At 40.4% G+C, this 20670-nt stretch overlaps 1 long non-coding RNA gene across 1 annotated transcript in view; it reads right to left on the bottom strand.

The window, feature by feature from the left end:
• Positions 1-20670, bottom strand: part of LOC128655215 (uncharacterized) — an 84151-nt gene that overhangs the window by 43520 nt on the left and 19961 nt on the right. The gene's annotated exons all lie outside the window — the stretch shown is intronic.

Below are 20670 nucleotides of genomic sequence, written 5' to 3'. Positions count from 1 at the left end.
GTAGGCAGCACATTTGTATATCACCCGTGGTGGTTCCACACCTGAGAAAGGGAGCACCCTATCCATTTTGACAATTTACCAATGTTTATTAATTGAGTATTTGACCACACAATTAAAAGGTGTGCAAGTAGTTATGAAGTTTAACCTTTTAGATCCATCCAACTTCCTTGATTTGGTAAGTAACGATAATTGATTCTCATATTGTAATCTTTTAATGGTCATATCAATGCCCTTTGTTCGGTACCCTCATGTTAACAATTTCTGTTTCAACTAAGCCAGCATAATCAAGTGTTTATGCTTGTTGATGCTGGGGGTGAAAGCTACTAGCTAGCAGCCAAGAGTTGTGATCTGTGGATTTAGTATATATCAAAATCCAACTCTATGCCTGTCATTCTCTTAAACCTTAAAATATTTAAATCAAAGAAATTGATAATTTCAATATTATATTCAAATTAAACTTAATTGGATAAGCCAATTGATTGAGTGATTGTATCCATTACTTTAGCATGTCCTCAGAGCCTCCCAGACCAACATCACATTATCAATGTACCTTGTGAAATATTTAATATTTGCATGTGTGTGAGGTTGTATGATATTATATTCATACCACAGCATAAAAAGGTTGGCAAAGTTGTTAAAGGATAGGGTGATCTCTTTCACAGGTGTGGAACAAATAAGAGTGGTATACAAACATGCTACCAACCTGTTGGTCCATAACAATCCACTAAAGTGTTACCAACAAAAGATATGGTTGGATGATCACAAAAAGTTGGAATGTTATAAATGTTGCAACTGTACAACATGCAACAACATGTTAACTGATTCATTTTTCCATCATCCCCATCAAGGGATAAAATATATGATGCGTAAATTGCCTTACGTGCACCAGTGATCATATGATCTATCTATTAATGTGTCCAATGTGTTTAAGTTTGCAAAGGCATTAAACATATAAAAATGTGCTCCCAGGAGCAATTCATTGGTACTACTGAGGAGTGCACAGCAGATGAGCTAATCAGGAACACACAGGTATAGGCCAATGAGCATTAACAGGAACTGCCAACAAGTTACATTTTTCTCATGAAAAAAACAAACAAAAAACAATTATAGTACAACGTTAATATATGTTTTCTCTGATGTGTCAAGAGGCATGCATTTATAGCATGTACACACACATAGGCTAGCGTCATATCAGAAGTGGGGCTTGTGTACTTTAAAATCATTCTAGCTGTAATATCTTTAACAGAAGCATTTTACTAAAATATTGTTTATTTCTAATTGTATTTAAAAGCACGGAGGTGCATTTCAAATATTTTAGGTCATATTAAGTAGATCTAATATTATACTCAGAAAAAAAACTAATTACTGTAAAAGTACTATTTCATATCAAGTTAATTTCCAGCAAATACAATATCACAAAATTTCCATTAGGATAGAAAAAAATACATTTTAAAAATATGATCTCATTAAAGTTAGTATAATTCATTTTAAAATATTGTTTTGTTAATTAGTTTTTTTTTTTTCCTTGTAAACAAATTGTTATTTTAATTGACTTGTCTATAGCGCAAATATGATTTATTACTTTTAAAATACTGTCATTACAAACAAAAAAAAAGTTTATTCTATTAAAAATAAAATGCTGGAGGGATGGAGACGTCTGGAGACCAACATGGCTGCATTTTAATAGAGCTCCGTACACAGTCGTCCTGTAGGGCTTAACAGCGGGGGAAATCCGACAACAAAGTGAACCAAATTGGGGTGCATTTACTCCTCTTAGCTTACTGCCTTGAGTGAGAGGCTTTGAAACACAATCGGATGCCGACAACTCTGACCACGCGGCGGAAAGCTGATCCCAGGCCTCACACACAATGAACTGCACAGCACACACTAGCTGAAGTTGCGTGGCGGGTACAGACGGCTGAGATGCGGCAACAGAGGAGGTAAAAGCTACACAAAGTTGCATACCAACCAAACTGAAAACCACCAAAATAACCCAAAATAAAAGAAACACATAGTGGGGGAAACAGGGCACAAAACAGTGAAAAGTGGAACTTTACATTAACTACAAGGAACACACTGGGGACGAATAAAAGCAAACAGTGAAAGCACAGTGTAGTGGGACTGCTGAAAGAAACTGGCAATCATGAAGGGCCAGATACCAGGAGAACTTTATATATGAACTTTACAACACAAATAAAAGCTGGTTCTCGGCCCTAGCTCTTATCAAAACCCAATTGCAGTGAATCTACAACGCATCCCTGCAATTAACACCACAACACTAAGCTAACAGATGGCTTCCAAGACCCAAGCCAGAACAGACAGATCAGGTAAAAGTACAGCTCAGAGCACAACTCAGAGTGGAGGGAAGATGTATATATACTTCAAACCCTTTGAAACCCTGAACTCTCCTGAAACGGATTCAATAACAGTAGAGACTGCAGACAGCACAGAGCAAACTGCACCATCACAACACAGGGATAATACACCTATAACCAGAGCCAATATAGACGCCTTTCCCACAAAGGCTGACATTCCTTCCTTCATGACCCAAGTCAATAAATTAATTAAGGACGGCTTGGCAGAAGTTAAAAGAGACTTAAATGATTTAGGTAACAGATTGTTCCAACTTGAGGAGCATGCAGAAGAAACTTCTAGTTCTTTGGATGCTATGTCCATAGCACTCCACCAACAGAATCAAACAATAATACAACTACAATCTCAAGTGGAGGACTTTGATAACAGAGGCTGCCGCTAAAATCTAAGAATTTGTGGCATCGTAGAAAAAAATCCTCCAAACACAACTGCTATCATATTTGCAGAACCTGTTCAAATATCTTTTAAAGGACGACCCAGATGGAAAAGTGAGCCTAGACAGAGCACATAGGGCCTTAAGGCCTAGGCCACCTACTTCAGCACCTCCTAGGGACATAATCCTCTGTTGTCATAAATATACAGTTTAGGAACGGATAATACAAGCTGACATTAAAAAATCTACAGTGTATTTTGGAGAAGACTCCCTCCAGATCTACACAGATCTCAGCCCTATCACTTTGGCAAAACGCAGGGAGGCCCACTACCTTACTCAACATCTAATGAAACTGGAAATTCCCTATAGATGGGATTCCCATTCTCGATAAAAATTATCAAAGAGGATAAGACCATTATCTACAAGGACCCGGAAGACTTAGATCACTTCTGCAAGCAACTGAATATCGCACAACCATCGTTGCAATCGTTGTCCAACAAGCCCAAACAGAAAAATCAAGCGCCCAAACCACAGCGCCAAGAGTGGATCACAATGGTGAAAAAGAAGAAGAACTCACGAACCCCAAAGAGACAATACAAATGAGATGACAATCATCCCTTCAAGAGGTTATAACATCCCTCACTTGTTTAATCTTAATGAGAGCCATAAGAGATCCTAAAAAAAGACTTTTGCCTTACCATAATAACAAAGTTTTTGAAATTCCATTAAATATGAATACTTGTTTCCCCCCTTTTCCCCTCCCTAATGCTCATTTATAATGTAACTGCCCAACAGGACTGACCCGACAGATAGATCTGTCTGGACGATAGAAATCTCATTATATTCTACCTACCCTGTTATTTCTGATGTGTGTGTTGTAATATGTATGGACTATAATTTTTATTTTTTTTATTTTAAATGTATATTTTATCTTCATTATGTCTGTCCATTATGTTAAAAGTTAGTTAAACTAACTCAGGCCCATATATCTTTCTTGTTCTTGTAATTTTGAACTTTCCCTGTGTTTTTGCCTGAATTGCCTGAATGACCCTTAGCTCAAATGCCCATATATATCCCCTACTCATTCCTTAACTTTTTTTGAAGACCCATCTGAAGCTAATATATCTTTCTCACTCAGCCTGATTTTAAAGTATATCTGCCCCAGTCTTGCAAGCAATACACAGACCTGCTTTTCAGCTGTCCCACTGCTCTGCAAACAGGTAGCCTCTGGAACATAGTGCTTAGTGTACTGCGTGCGCAAAATAAAGGCAACTAAATCCTCTCTCAAGGTTAAAATCACCAGGTCCTTCAAAAAAAATGTAATCTTCAATAATTTCTAAATGACATCAAGAACCTCCCCTGGCACAGATTAAACCTAATCCCAGATTTAGAGGCCCATTTATCAAGCTTCAAATGGAGCATGAGGGCCCATGTTTCTGGCGAGTCTTTAGACTCGCAAGAAACAGCAGTTATGAAGCAGCGGTCTAAAGACCGCTGCTCCATAACCCTGTCCGCCTGCTCTAATGAGGCGGACAGGAATTGCCACAATTCAACCCGATCGAGTATGATTGGGTTGATTGACACGGCACTGCTGGCGGCCCATTGGCCGCAAGTCTGCAGGGGGCGGTGTTGCACCAGCAGCTCTTGTGAGCTGCTGATGCAATGCTGTATACGGAGAGCGTATTGCACTCCGCATTCAGCGGTGTCTGTCGGACCTGATCCGGATAATTCGGCCCTCTTAGACTCTGCAGTTGAATTCTTTCAGTCCAAAATCCTACAAGTTTGGAATTTGCATGCCCCGCTGCATAAAGTGAGAGTAAAAGGAGCACATTTGAATTGGATCACAGCTGACCTCATTCAAATGTACCAGTTTTGGGATTCATTGTGGTCAAGTTCAAGCATACTGGGTCTATGAATGATCACTGTGTATATAGACAATGGCGAAATATATGCACTAAACAAACAAAATTGGCCAAGGCCCAATATTTCTGTGAAAAAAATGGCCAAGGCCCAATATTTCTGTGAAAATCTGAACAATAACATATCAAACCCTAGAAAGTTTTGGAAAGTCATAAATAACTTACAAACTCCACCAATTCACACCCAACCCTCCACTGTCAATGTGGACAACCAAACCCTGCAACTCCCCTTAGAAGTAGCAAATGCCTTTGTCGGATGCTTCACGACCCTGATTGACAAACTAATAAATGACACCCATTCTGAAACTACAAATGTGGATCAGGCCCCACTAAATCAGCTAAGACCCAATATAGAGAAGTTCAATTTTAGACCTGTACCCATCAATGTCATTAAGAAACACCTTAATAATCTAAAAGTGAAAAACCAGTCTGGACCCGATCAAATCCCAGCAATTCTGTTGAATCTCAGTGCGCCAGCAATTGCTAAACCTGTCACAACCCTAATTAACGAATCCTTGGTGTCTGGATACATACCCAAACTTTGGAAGACTGCAAGAGTAGTGCCTATCCATAAAAGTGGGAAGATAACCTTGGTTTCTAACTATTGCCCAATATCATTGCTCCCAGTATTGTAAAAAAATCTTAGAAAAATGCGTCCATATGCAGTTATGCGAGTATTACCAACAATCTAACTATCTGACCCCTGATGTATCAGGTTTTTCCCAGAAGCACTCCACTACAACTGCCCTACTAAAAGTTTGCAATGACATCCAAACTGGCATGGAACAAGGAGACCTAACTGGAGATATTTTCCTTGAATTTGCAAAGGCCTTTGACACAGTAGACCACGACATACTACTGCTCAAACTAAAAAACTCAGGTATTGGTGATCGTCCGCTAACCTGGTATTGATCATATGTATCAGATCAATCACAATATGTCTCCATTTCTGACAGCGACTCCTTCCCTCTCCCAGTCCATGTGTGGTGTTTCCCAAGGTTCCATTATCGGTCCCCTACTATTCACATTATTTATAAATGATCTGCCTAATGTCTGCAAATCCTCAACTCCAAGTTCACAGAGGTTGAAAAGTTGATCTCAAAAAACAAACTCTTTCTTTAACACTGATAAAACTGTCACAATGGACCTAAATTACACAAACTACAAAATTCCCATCTATGCATCGAAACAAAATCAAATTGCACACTGACCACAGTCCACTCTTTAAATACTTGGGAATATTGTTAGACCCCAATCTATCTTTTGGTCTCCACATAGAAAAACTTGCATCTAAACTTTATCCAAAACTAGGTGCCCTGTACAGAAACAAATCCTGCCTCAGCCCTACAGTAAAGGAAAAGATTGTACAGCAAATGCTGATGCCAATCATGGATTATGGCGATGTAGTATATGCACTTGTACCGCTAACTCACCTTAATAAACTTTATACATTGTATAACTCGTTCCGCCACTTTGTGCTATAATGTAACTACAGGACCGACCATTGTGACATGCTAAAAGAACTAAACTGGCTGTCACTGGAATCCAGACGCACCCTCCAACTTTCCTGCCTTGTGTTTAAGATCTTTTCTGGGAAGCTCCTAACCTACCTGAGCAGAATGCTCTCCCTAGCTATTCCCACCTCCTATAACCTCCGATCCAGTACCAGTACATTATTTAGCTTGCCTCAATACAAAAAGAAAGCGTCTTGATCCTCCTTTTCCTACAGAGCACCACAATTGAACAACCTCTTGCACACTTTCAAACCTTCCCCAAGCCTAATATCCTTTAAGAGATCCCTCTCTACATGTCTCAAAACAGAATTCACCTGTCATGGTTGATTATATATTTCCCACCTGTTCTATGTTACATTTTGCATATATTGTGTATTATTATTGTTTTTGTATTTTATTGTACCCTATTGTATCAATGAAATGTTTTGTGGACCCAGGACATACTTGAAAATGAGAGAAATCTCAATGTATCCTTCCTGGTAAAATATTTTATAAATAAATAATAAATAAATAATCCCCCCTCCTATAACAATATGAAAAGCTGTAATAAGACGGCCTATCTACATTGTTTAAAAATTGTTGTTGAAAAAGTTTTATGTTATCAATGTTTATTCCACTGTAAGTTTAGATACAGTTGTTCAGATTGTAACTCTATTTTTGTGCTCGCTGAATCTAGTACCCTCAGAATGGGACTCTCCCCGCTCTTCATCCTAGGAGAACTATACAGATCACCGTTCAAGTTTTTTTGTTGCATTGCTGATGACGCTCAGGGCTGTAGCTGACTCAGGCGGAGCAGGTAAGACTTTTTTCATACATGGGACTGAGCACCCACATACACACACATGACGAAACCCAATATAATAATTTTGTCCCAAAATACTAAGGGACTTAATTCACCAACCAAGAGATCAGTTGTGATGAGAAGCGTAGCAAAACACAAAAATTCTATTGTATTCCTTCATGAAACAAATTTTATTTCTGGTTCAGAACCGAAATTCTCCTCCAAAGACTTCTCAATTGGTTTCTTCAATTCTTATAATGTTAAAAAGAAAAGAAATGCTGATCTAGACCCCAAATTAGATGCCTCTTCTGGATCTACGCAAACTCAGGCCAGACCACCTGATACAGTCTTTAAGTGTTTAGACTCTTTGGGCTTACTTGATACCTGGCGAATTCAACACCCAACGCAACACAATTTCACCTTTTACTCTCACCCATGGGCAGTATACATAAGACTAGATTATATATTTATAGATCGGAACCACTTATCATTAGTGAAAGCAACAGACATTCAACCGACTGCCTGGTCAGCTCATTCACTGGCATATCTTCAAGTAGACTGGCCAGACCACCCAATTACTCCTTATATGTGGAGATTGGATAACTCACTCACTGCATTACTCTCTCACATCAGAAGCCCTCTTTAAATCCTTTACAGAGTATTTTAATCATAACACCTCAACAGATATCACGCCCAACACTCTCTGCAAGCCTCTTAAGGCTGTAATGAGGGGTGAATGCATTAAGCTCAACACTCATAGGGAAAAAAACATATAATAACCACTATAAACACACTGACAACGTATCTAAGACATCTAGAACTACTGCACAAAAACAACCCGAAAGACTGCACCACACTTATATTCCTCACCAAAACAAGACAGGAAATTAATGTAATCTTGACAAAAGAAGCCCAAATAAAAGCCCTATCCCTCAAAAAAACATTCTTCTATGAAGGGAACAAAGCAGGTCCACTACTAGCTAAATTATTAAAAGTTCAGTCCCTCAACACCCAAATTCATAACCTCATAAGCCCTGAAAATAAACCAATTTATGATAGTCAAGAAATTGCGAATCACTTCAGCAAATTCTACTCTAAACTCTATAATTTGCCCTCAAGAGATTCCACGGAACATATAACACAAATCTTGCAATAAATCAGAGATGCCAAATTAACTACAATACAATGCTCCAAAAGAGAAGCATTAGATTCCCCTATAAGTTTGCAAGAGATACTTACGGCAATCTCTGACCTCCCAGTTAGAAAAACCCCAGGCCCAGATGGCTTTACCAATTTATACTATGTCATTTAAATCCATTCTAGCCCCCCATTTGCCTAACCTATTTCATTCAATAGATGAAGGCCAAACCTATCTGTATGATAAGCTAAACACACACATTTCAATAGTTCCAAAACCTAATAAGCCTCCTACAAATCAGAGTAGCTATAGACCTATCTCCCTCCTTAACATGGACATAAAAATACTGGGAAAAATCTTAGCAAATTGACTCAACACGATACTGCACAACATAATTCACACCGACCAAGTAGGATTTGTCCCCAAACAGGGAGGCAAGACATAATACTATTAGGGCATTGACACTTATATCATACACAAAAACACAATAATAACCAGCTGTTTCGCTTTCTACAGATGCCGAGAAAGCATTTGATCGCATAAATTGGCACTTCCTAGAAGAAACCCTGAAAGCGGAGGGGACTAAGCCCTAAAATGCTTTTGCGGATACTAAGCCTTTACAACTGCCCCACAGCTAAAGTAAAGCTAACGGAATGCTTTCAAATACATTAAAGGGACCAGTCAACACAGTAGATTTGCATAATCAACAAATGCATGATAACAAGACAATGCAATAGCACTTAGAGGCCTATTTATCAAAGCGTCAACTATGTTGCATTTGCGGGCGTCAATACGCTCGCCAAACATCGCCAAACATTGCGGCATGGATCTGAATACAATCTCCTTATTTATCAAAAAAGCCGTCAAAAACACGCACGTCAAGTACGGTGCGAAGAGCATCGAACTGGTGGTAACTAACAGTCATCGCTGTCGCGGCTATTCGGGCTTTTCCCAACTTTATTTATACCATTTTCAATACTGTCCACAAACAAGCACATTTCTCTTTAGCACATTATTGTATATATTATTGTATATAGTATAAATGTATTCTTTTTCAGAGCAGGACTGTGTGTGTGTGTTATGTCAGAAATCCTTTTACAAAAATATTTACATGTCCCGAAGTTCCTTTTTTTGCTCTAAACAATATTGTCTGTCATATATCTGTGTTTATTTATACCACTATATGTAATAATTTTGAATATAACATGTAATCAGAGTATCATATGTATTCATTTGAAATCTAGGCTATTTTAAAGGGATAGGAAAGTGAAAATTTAAGTTGCACTAGTTTGAGCTAGCTGCTAATTGGTGCCTGCACACATTTGTCTCTTGTGATTGGCTAAATAGATGTTTTCAGCTAGCTGCCATAAGTGCAATGCTGTTCCTTCAGCAAAGGATAACAAGAGAATGAAGCAAATTTGATAATAGAAGTAAATTGGAAAGTTGTTTAAAATTGTATGTTCTATCCAAATCTTGAAATAATATTTTGGGGGTTCCTGCCCCTTTAAGAGCTGGGACCAGGTTTCTCTCTGCACATGTCTTACCCCTCCTGATTGCAATCTATTTTTAAAAACACCCTTCACAGGTGTTATAAAATGGCCTGGCATATAAGATGACATTTCTTACTGAAAAATAAATTCAAGAGAAGGAAGAAATACACTGAACATATCATGACAGTAAAAAGGTGAATTTAATTTCTGCTGGTATCTAAATCATGACAATTTAAAGTTAGGTGATCTATCCCTTTGAGCTATCAGCGTAAGATTTTATTGAAACAAACATCAATTCGAATTTTTAAAATCCTTGTCTAAAATATTACACTGTTTGTCCTAATGTCAGCATCAATGTTTATCGTTAATACTAATTTCCCATATACATACTTTCAAAGTATAATACACAATGTAACAAAATGGCACTTACAAGTTCTGATATGTGATCATCAATGACAGAAGTATTGAGCAATTTGATTCGTTAGTGATAGTTTATAATGTATATTTAAATCAGATTGGCTGATGTCATAAATCATGTGATTATGCATATTCCAATCAAAAGTGGTGGAAAAATTCACTTGTGTGTGGGTTATTTAGGAGTTTGCGTCATAATGGTGCGAAAAGTGTTGCATCAAATATGGCGCGAAGTGGAGAGTGGACATTGTAATTACATGGCTTAAACGTGGTGCACATATATTTTTCAAAAAAATAAAAAGGAAGTTAGCTATATTATGTTGTGTATTTATTTCATTTTTATCTCTATATCTATTAGTGCGGACAAGTTTGGGCAAAACTTTGCACCAAATATGTAGAAATAATATTGTCCCCTTGCTTTGTAATGAGAGACAAAGTTGTAGCATAATCCATCAGTAGTAATTTATTTTTTCATTTGTATCCCTATATCTACTAGTGCACCAAATCTGGAGCAATAAATTGTTTGATTAAAAAGGGTATACAATTTTAATAAAGTTTCTAATTTACTTTTATTTTGTAATATACTTCATTCTCTTGCAGCATCAAACATAAGCTTTCTGTGTTTTCAGACTTCCATTGAGTTCCTATGGCATCCGCGACCTGAAGGGTGGCGGATTGAAAACCAGGTACGCTGAGTCGGAAAAGACACGAGCGTAACTGTAGAAATGTTATAACTTTGTGAGAGCTTCAAATAGTGATGAATAGGAGGGCGAATGAACACGATTCCGCTCGAATTCCACGGGTTTTCAACTCACAATGATGTGCATCGGATTGAGATTGTGTAATCGTATGTTACGTCCCAAATTTCAACATTTGCCCAATCTTGACGCTTTGATAACTACGACGGATCAATCTCGCGACAATTACGATGCGGAATTCCAGCGTATTTTCAGTTGACGCTTTGATAAATAGGCCTCTTAGTCTGAACTTCAAAATGAGTAGTAGATTTTTTTCTCACAATTTTTAAAGTTATGTCTATCTTCCACTCCCCCTGGTACCATGTGACAGCCATCAGCCAACCACAAATGCATACAAGTAAAATGTGACAGCCATCAGCCAATCACAAATGTATACACATTTATTCTGTAAATTATTGCACATGCTCAGTAGGAGCTGGTGACTCAAAAAGTTTAAATATAAGGACTGTGCACATTTTGTTAATGGAATTAAATTGGAAAGTTGTTTAAAATTGCATGCTCTATCTTGAATAATGAAAGTTTAATTTTGACTTGAGTGTCCCTTTAACAATACAAAACGGCACAAGACAAGGATTTCCCCTATCATTAATCTTGTTCATACTAACAATCACCTAGAATACTAGTTTTGCGTTGCGGCTTTTAACGCTACAAAATGGCAATTTCAGCATTAAAAGCAGTAACGTTACTATTGGGAGTCGTGTCGGTATAGCTATACCGCAAGCATTTTAGCCTGTAATGGGACATCAATCCCGCACTCCAAAAAATGACGTTTTTTGCGTGGGATTTTCATAGCGCTGCTATTACAGGGTGGTGTGGGTGAGGCTAAAAAGCTTGCGTTACAGCCTATACCGACATGATCCATACCGCCATCTGAGAGCAGTAGTTATGGATTTTGTGTAACAAAAATGTTTTACAAAACTCCATAACTAAAGTGTTACAGAGTACACTAACACCCATTAACTACCTATTAACACCTAAACCGCCACCCCTCCCACATCGTAAACACTATATTAAACCTATTAACCCCTAATCTGATGCCCACCCACATTGTGACTATTCAATAAAGTTATTAAACCCTAATGTGCCGCCCATCCACATCGCCAACACTATTTAAATATATTAACCCCTTTTTAAAGTTTAAGTTTTTATTTATTTAAATAGAGTTAAATTATAATTTTAATTTATTGTTAGGGCAGTGTTAGGTTTAGGGGGTTAATAGTTTAATTTAGTGTTTTGCGATGGGGGGCGGCAGTTTAGGGGGTTAATAGGTTTATTTAGTGGCAGAGATGTGGGAGGCCGGAGGTTTAGGGGTTAATAACTTTATTTAATGGCGGCGATGTCAGGGAGCGGTGGAATAGATGTTAATAACTTTTATTAGTGGCGGTGATGTCGGGAGCGGCAGATTAGGGGTTAATAACTTTATTTAGGTGTTGGCGACTGCCGCAGATTAGGGGTGTTTAGACCTTGGGGTTTATGTAAGGGTGATAGGTTTAAACATAACTTTTTTCCCCATAGACCATCAATGGGGTTGCGTTACGGAAATTTTTTCCTTCTTCCCATTGATGTGTTGTGGGGGGAAAACGTGTACAAGCACGTCAAAACAGCCCTTGGCTTTTGTGCGGTATGGAGTTTAACACCACCATATCGCACGCACAAGGAAACTTTTTAGTAACTCGTAATGGCAGCAATATGGTGGGTAAAATAACGCAACTTTTGTTGCGTTCGTTTTGCACCCTTTTAAAACTCGTAATCTAGGTGAATGAAAGTTCTAGCTGCGGCAGAACCCAAGTGATAAAAGGTATTGAAATAGGACCACTTGATTTTAAGATAGCATTAATATGCTGATGATGTACTCTTTACAATATCTTTGCCATCCCAAAAATACTATCTGAAATCACTAATTTGGCCAAAAATTTAATTTTGCGGGTAAACTCACAAAAACATAATTTATGCTTACCTGATAAATTTATTTCTCTTGTAGTGTATCCAGTCCACGGATCATCCATTACTTGTGGGATATTCTCCTTCCCAACAGGAAGTTGCAAGAGGATCACCCACAGCAGAGCTGCTATATAGCTCCTCCCCTCACTGCCATATCCAGTCATTCGACCGAAACAAGACGAGAAAGGAGAAACCATAGGGTGCAGTGGTGACTGTAGTTTAATTAAAATTTAGACCTGCCTTAAAAGGACAGGGCGGGCCGTGGACTGGATACACTACAAGAGAAATAAATTTATCAGGTAAGCATAAATTATTTTTTATCTTGTTAAGTGTATCCAGTCCACGGATCATCCAATACTTGTTGGATACCAATACCAAAGCTAAAGTACACAGATGATGGGAGGGACAAGGCAGGAACTTAAACGTAAGGAACCACTGCCTGTAGAACCTTTCTCCCAAAAACAGCCTCTGAAGAAGCAAAAGTGTCAAATTTGTAAAATTTTGAAAAGGTGTGAAGCGAAGACCAAGTCGCAGCCTTGCAAATCTGTTCAACAGAGGCCTCATTTTTAAAGGCCCAGGTGGAAGCCACAGCTCTAGTAGAATGAGCTGTAATTCTTTCAGGGGGCTGCTGTCCAGCAGTCTCATAGGCTAAGCGTATTATGCTCCGAAGCCAAAAGGAGAGAGAGGTTGCCGAAGCTTTTTGACTCTCCTCTGTCCAGAGTAAACGACAAACAGGGCAGATGTTTGACGAAAATTCTTTAGTAGCCTGTAAGTAAAACTTCAAGGCATGGACTACGTCCAGATTATGCAAAAGACGTTCCTTCTTTGAAGAAGGATTAGGACACAATGATGGAACAACAATCTCTTGATTGATATTCCTGTTAGAAACCACCTTAGGTAAAAACCCAGGTTTGGTACGCAGAACTACCTTGTCTGAATGAAAAATCAGATAAGGAGAATCACAATGTAAGGCAGATAACTCAGAGACTCTTCGAGCCGAGGAAATAGCCATCAAAAACAGAACTTTCCAAGATAAAAGTTTAATATCAATGGAATGAAGGGGTTCAAACGGAACTCCCTGAAGAACTTTAAGAACCAAGTTTAAGCTCCACGGGGGAGCAACAGTTTTAAAACACAGGCTTAATCCTAACCAAAGCCTGACAAAATGCCTGGACGTCTGGAACTTCTGCCAGAGCTTGTGCAAAAGAATAGACAGAGCAGAGATCTGTCCTTTAAAGAACTAGCTGATAAGCCTTTGTCCAAACCCTCTTGGAGAAAGGACAATATCCTAGGAATCCTAACCTTACTCCATGAGTAACTCTTGGATTCACACCAATAAAGATATTTACGCCATATCTTATGGTAGATTTTCCTGGTGACAGGCTTCCGAGCCTGTATTAAGGTATCAATGACTGACTCGGAGAAGCCACGCCCTTGATAGAATCAAGCATTCAATCTCCATGCAGTCAGTCTCAGAGAAATTAGATTTTTATGATTGAAAGGACCTTGTATTAGAAGGTCCTGCCTCAGAGGCAGAGTCCATGGTGGAAGAAATTACATGTCCACTAGGTCTGCATACCAGGTCCTGCGTGGCCACGCAGGCGCTATCAGAATCACTGATGCTCTCTCCTGTTTGATTTTGGCAATCAGTCGAGGGAGCAGAGGAAACGGTGGAAACACATAGGCCAGGTTGAAGAACCAAGGAGCTGCTAGAGCATCTATCAGCGTTGCTCCCGGGTCCCTGGACCTGGATCCGTAACAAGGAAGCTTGGCGTTCTGGCGAGACGCCATGAGATCCAGTTCTGGTTTGCCCCAACGATGGACCAGTTGAGCAAACACCTCCGGATGGAGTTCCCACTCCCCGGATGAAAAGTCTGACGACTTAGAAAATCCGCCTCCCAGTTCTCTACGCCTGGATGTGGATCGCTGACAGGTGGCAAGAGTGAGATTCTGCCCAGCGAATTATCTTTGAGACTTCTAACATCGCTAGGGAACTCCTGGTTCCCCCTTGATGGTTGATGTAAGCCACAGTCGTGATGTTGTCCGACTGAAATCTGATGAACCTCAGTGTTGCTGAGGCCAAGCTAGAAGAGCTTTGAATATTGCTCTTAACTCCAGAATATTTATTGGGAGGAGTTTCTCCTCCTGAGTCCACGATCCCTGAGCCTTCAGGGAGTTCCAGACTGCGCCCCCAACCTAGAAGGCTGGCATCTGTTGTTACAATCGTCCAATCTGGCCTGCGAAAGGTCATACCCTTGGACAGATGGACCCGAGAAAGCCACCAGAGAAGAGAATCTCTGGTCTCTTGATCCAGATTTAGTAGAGGGGACAAATCTGAGTAATCCCCATTCCACTGACTTAGCATGCATAATTGCAGCGGTCTGAGATGCAGGCACGCAAATGGCACTATGTCCATTGCCGCTACCATTAAGCCGATTACTTTCATGCACTGAGCCACTGACGGGCGTGGAATGGAATGAAGGACACGGCAAGCATTTAGAAGTTTTGATAACCTGGACTCCGTCAGGTAAATTTTCATCTCTACAGAATCTATAAGAGTCCCTAGGAAGGAGACTCTTGTGAGTAGTGATAGAGAACTCTTTTCCATGTTCCTTTCCACCCATGCGACCTCAGAAATGCCAAGACTATCTCTGTATGAGACTTGGCAATTTGAAAGCTTGACGCCTGTATCAGGATGTCGTCTAGATATGGAGCCACCGCTATGCCTCGCGGTCTTAGAACCGCCCAGAAGTGAGCCCAGAACCTTTGTAAAAATTCTCGGGGCAGTGGCCAACCCGAAGGGAAGAGCTACAAATTGGTAATGCCTGTCTAGAAAGGCAAACCTTAGGAACCGATGATGATCCTTTGTGAATCGTATGTGAAGGTAGGCATCCTTTAAGTCCACTGTGGTCATGTACTGACCCTCTTGGATCATGGGTAGGATGGTCCGAATAGTTTCCATTTTGAATGATGGAACTCTGAGGAATTTGTTTAAGATCTTTAGATCCAAGATTGGTCTGAAGGTTCCCTCTTTCTTGGGAACCACAAACAGATTTGAATAAAATCCCTGTCCTTGTTCCGTCCGCGGAACTGGATGGATCACTCCCATTACTAGGAGGTCTTGCACACAGCTTAGGAATGCCTCTTTCTTTATCTGGTTTGCTGATAACCTTGAAAGATGAAATCTCCCTTGTGGAGGAGAAGCTTTGAAGTCCAGAAGATATCCCTGAGATATGATCTCCAACGCCCAGGGATCCTGAACATCTCTTGCCCACGCCTGGGCGAAGAGAGAAAGTGTCTGCCCCCCACTAGATCTGTTTCCGGGTAGGGGGCCGTTCCTTCATGCTGTCTTGGGGGCAGCAGCAGGGCTTTCTGGCCTGCTTGCCCTTGTTCCAGGACTGGTTAGGTTTCCAGGCCTGTCTGAATGAGCAACAGTTCCCTCTTGTTTTGAAGCGGAGGAAGTTGATGCTGCTCCTGCCTTGAAATTTCGAAAGGCACGAAAATTAGACTGTTTGGCCTTTGATTTGGCCATGTCCTGAGGAAGGGTATGACACTTGCCTCCAGTAATGTCAGCAATTAATATCCTTCAAGCCAGGCCCGAATAAGGTCTGCCCCTTGAAAGGAACGTTGAGTAATTTAGACTTTGAAGTCACGTCAGCTGACCAGGATTTAAGCCATAGCGCCCTACGCGCCTGGATGGCGAATCCGGAATTCTTAGCCGTTAGTTTAGTCAAATGAACAATGGCATCAGAAACAAATGAGTTAGCTAGCCTAAGCGTTCTAAGCTTGTCAATAATTTTCATTCAATGGAGCTGTCTGGATGGCCTCTTCCAGGGCCTCAAACCAGAATGCCGCCGCAGGCAATGACAGGCACAATGCATGCAAGGGGCTGTAAAATAAAACCTTGTTGAATAAACATTTTCTTAAGGTAACCCTCCAATTTTTTATCCATTGGATCTGAAAAAGCACAACTGTCCTCAACCGGGATAGTGTATGCTTTGCTAAAGTAGAAACTGCTCCCTCCACCTTAGGGGACCGTCTGCCATAAGTCCCGTGTAGTGGCGTCTATTGGAAACATTTTTCTAAATATAGGAGGTGGGGAAAAGGGCACACCGGGTCTATCCCACTCCTTGCTAATAATTTCTGTAAGCCTTTTAGGTATAGGAAAAACGTCAGTACACACCGGCACCGCATAGTATCTATCCAGCCTACACAATTTCTCTGGAATTGCAACTGTGTTACAGTCATTCAGAGCAGCTAATACCTCCCAAGCAATACACGGAGGTTCTCAAGCTTAATTTAAAATTAGGAAATCTCTGAATCAGGGTTTCCCCGAGTCAGAGATGTCACCCCCACAGACTGAAGCTCTCCGTCCTCATGTTCTGCATACTGTGACGCAGTATCAGACATGGCTCTAACAGCATTTGCGCGCTCTGTATCTCCTCCTAACCCCAAGAGCTATCCGCGCTTGACTCTTAATTCAGGCAATCAAGATAATACCTCTGACAGGGTATTATTCATGATTGCAGCCATGTCCTGCAAGGTAATCGCTAATGGGCGTCCCAGATGTAATTGGCGCCATATTAGCGTGCGTCCCCTGAGCGGGAGGCGAAGGGTCTGACACGTGGGGAGAGTTAGTCGGCATATCTTCCCCCCTCGACTCAACCCTCTGGTGATAAATTCTTTTATAGATAAAGACTGATCTTTACTGTTTAAGGTGAAATCAATACATTTAGTACACATTCTCCAATGGGGGCTCCACCATGGCTTTCAAACATAATGAACAAGTAGGTTCCTCTGTGTCAGACATGTTTAAACAGACTAGCAATGAGACTAGCAAGCTTGGAAAACACTTTAAAACAAGTTTACAAGCAATATAAAAAACGTTACTGCGCCTTTAAGAAACACAAATTTCCCCAAATTTTGAAAATAACAGTGAAAAAATGCAGTTACACTAACGAAATTTTTACAGTGTATGTAATAAGTTAGCAGAGCATTGCACCCACTTGCAAATGGATGATTAACCCCTTAATACCAAAAACGGAATAACAAATGACAAAAACGTTTTTTTAAACAGTCACAACAACTGCCACAGCTCTACTGTGGCTTTTTACCTCCCTCAATACGACTTTTGAAGCCTTTTGAGCCCTTCAGAGAAGTCCTGGATCATGCAGGAAGAAGCTGGATGGTCTGTGTCTGTAATTTTTTGCTGTGCAAAAAAACGCCAAAATAGACCCCTCCCACTCATATTACAACAGTGGGAAGCCTCAGCCATGTGGAAAAAAACTAGGCCCCAATAAGTTTTATCACCAAACATATGTAAAAAAACGATTAAACATGCCAGCAAACATTTTAAAAATACACTTTTATAAGAGTATGTATCTCTATTAATAAGCCTGATACCACTGCATTTAAGGCTTTACTTACATTACTTCGGTATCAGCAGCATTTTCTAGCAAATTCCATCCCTAGAAAAATATTTTAACTGCACATACCTTATTACGGGAAAACTTGCACGCTATTCCCCCTCTGAAGTTACCTCACTCCTCAGAATATGTGAGAACAGCAAAGGATCTTAGTTACTTCTGCTAAGATCATAGAAAACGCAGGCAGATTCTTCTTCTATATTACTGCCTGAGATAAACAGTACACTCCGGGTACCATTTAAAAATAACAAACTTTTGATTGAAGAAATAAACTAAGTATAAAAAACCACAGTTCTCTTACGACCTCCATCTTAGTTGAGAGTTGCAAGAGAATGACTGGATATGGCCGTGAGGGGGAGGAGCTATATAGCAGCTCAGCTGTGGGTGATCCTCTTGCAACTTCCTGTTGGGAAGGAGAATACCCCACAAGTAATGGATGATCCGTGGACTGGATACACTTAACAAGAGAAAGTTAGACCTTCTCACATCGCTATGCCTTTAAAAGTCTTCAAGAACTATCATCTATATGTCCCCTGAACCTTCAGACCAAGACTTGAGATACCTCGGTATCAACCTTTCGCCAATTCCCACAACTTTATTTGATAGTAATTACCTTGCCCTTTTACATAATATACAACAAGACTTGCGTCTATGATTAATAAAACATATATCTTGGTGGGGCAGAACACAAATGTATAATCAATTCCTTTATTTGGGGAGAGAGTAAACCTAGGATCAATAGGACTAATATGTACAGACCCTACTGTAAACGGGGGGCTGGGACTTCCGAACGTCAGTACCTATTACGAAGCCATGACCCTACAAAGGATTCTAGACTGGCATACAGCCCGCACTACTAAAGCTTGGGTAGACATTGACTCTCACATCCTAAAAAGTACCCTCTGTTGAAGCTTTGTGTTGGGTCCCCCACAATGCACAGAAATAAACATTTACAAACACATATTTGACTCATGGGACACAATTCTGTCACAGAAACCTTAAATTTAAGGAAACAGATTGCCTCTTTTCCCAGTTCCTTTGAACGCAGAACTAAAAGGAGGACTAGATAAAGGACAACAAAGATTAACAGAATGGCGATATACAATCCCACTTAAACACTTTATTAAAGAGGGCAGACTACAAAATATAGAAACCTCACAGAAATAGCAGGAGGTAGATATTCTACCTTGCTTAAGCACTCCCAACTTTCTCATTTCATAAATACCTCCCCTCATAGAGCTGATTTCCTAAGAGATCTCACACCTTTTGAGAAGTTGTGTACGGGAAGTGAAGCAATAAAGCAGTCTCTCTCTATATCTAGACGAATTATAACAAGCAACCCACACTAATCATCTTCCAACATACACCTCAGATGGCATGAAGACATATAGGGAGTGCAGAATTATTAGGCAAATGAGTATTTTGACCACATCATCCTCTTTATGCATGTTGGTGTCTTACTCCAAGCTGTATAGGCTCGAAAGCCTACTACCAATTAAGCATATTAGGTGATGTGCATCTCTGTAATGAGAAGGGGTGTGGTCTAATGACATCAACCACCCTATATCAGGTGTGCATAATTATTAGGCAACTTCCTTTCCTTTGGCAAAATGGGTCAAAAGAAGGACTTGACAGGCTCAGAAAAGTCAAAAATAGTGAGATATCTTGCAGAGGGATGCAGCACTCTTAAAATTGCAAAGCTTCTGAAGCGTGATCATCGAACAATCAAGCGTTTCATTCAAAATAGTCAACAGGGTCGCAAGAAGCGTGTGGAAAAACCAAGGCGCAAAATAACGCCCATGAACTGAGAAAAGTCAAGCGTGCAGCTGCCAAGATGCCACTTGCCACCAGTTTGGCCATATTTCAGAGCTGCAACATCACTGGAGTGCCCAAAGCACAAGGTGTGCAATACTCAGAGACATGGCCAAGGTAAGAAAGGCTGAAAGATGACCACCACTGAACAAGACACACAAGCTGAAACGTCAAGACTGGGCCAAGAAATATCTCAAGACTGATTTTTTCAAGGTTTTATGGACTGATGAAAATGAGAGTGAGTCTTGATGGGCCAGATGGATGGGCCCGTGGCTGGATTGGTAAAGGGCAGAGAGCTCCAGTCCGACTCAGACGCCCAGCAAGGTGGAGGTGGAGTACTGGTTTGGGCTGGTATCATCAAAGATGAGCTTGTGGGGCCTTTTCGGGTTGAGGATGGAGTCAAGCTCAACTCCCAGTCCTACTGCCAGTTTCTGGAAGACACCTTCTTCAAGCAGTGGTACAGGAAGAAGGTGTGCATCCTTCAAGAAAAACATGATTTTCATGCAGGACAATGCTCCATCACACGCGTCCAAGTACTCCACAGCGTGGCTGGCAAGAAAGGTATAAAAGAAGAAAAATCTAATGACATGGCCTCCTTGTTCACCTGATCTGAACCCCATTGAGAACCTGTGGTCCATCATCAAATGTGAGATTTACAAGGAGGTAAAACAGTACACCCTCTCTGAACAGTGTCTGGGGAGGCTGTGGTTGCTGCTGCACGCAATGTTGAT

Source organism: Bombina bombina, chromosome 4 (assembly GCF_027579735.1).
Source record: "Bombina bombina isolate aBomBom1 chromosome 4, aBomBom1.pri, whole genome shotgun sequence".
In the NCBI taxonomy this organism is placed as follows: domain Eukaryota; kingdom Metazoa; phylum Chordata; class Amphibia; order Anura; family Bombinatoridae; genus Bombina; species Bombina bombina.
This window is presented reverse-complemented; position numbering and strand designations above follow the sequence as displayed.